The sequence below is a fragment of the Dipodomys ordii genome, unplaced genomic scaffold (genome assembly GCF_000151885.1).
Source record: "Dipodomys ordii isolate 6190 unplaced genomic scaffold, Dord_2.0 Scaffold24, whole genome shotgun sequence".
In the NCBI taxonomy this organism is placed as follows: Eukaryota; Metazoa; Chordata; class Mammalia; order Rodentia; family Heteromyidae; genus Dipodomys; species Dipodomys ordii.
Genome location: NW_012267240.1, coordinates 16,755,419 through 16,755,775, shown reverse-complemented (window position 1 = coordinate 16,755,775; position 357 = coordinate 16,755,419).

Here is a 357-nt window from a genome sequence, read left to right as displayed (position 1 = left end):
AAGACGCGCGCTTGTCTTTATCATCTGGAAAAAATCAACAAGAATATCAAGTATAAACCAGTTTTTTAAAAATAATCCAGCTGTGTGCTGGTGGCTTATGCCTGGCATCCAAGCTGCTCAGGAGGCTGATATCTGGAGGATAGAAGTCAGCCTGAGCAGAAAAGCCCGTAACCAGCAAAAAGCCAGGCTGGAGGCACGGCTCAAGTGGTAGAGCACCAGTCATAAAGCTGAGCAAACATCTTTTTTTTTTTTTTCTTTGGGTCTGGTCGTGGGGCCTGAACTCTGGGCCTGGGCGCTGTCCCTCAGCTCTTCAGCTCAAGGCTAGCGCTCTACCACTTGAGCCACAGTACCACTTCC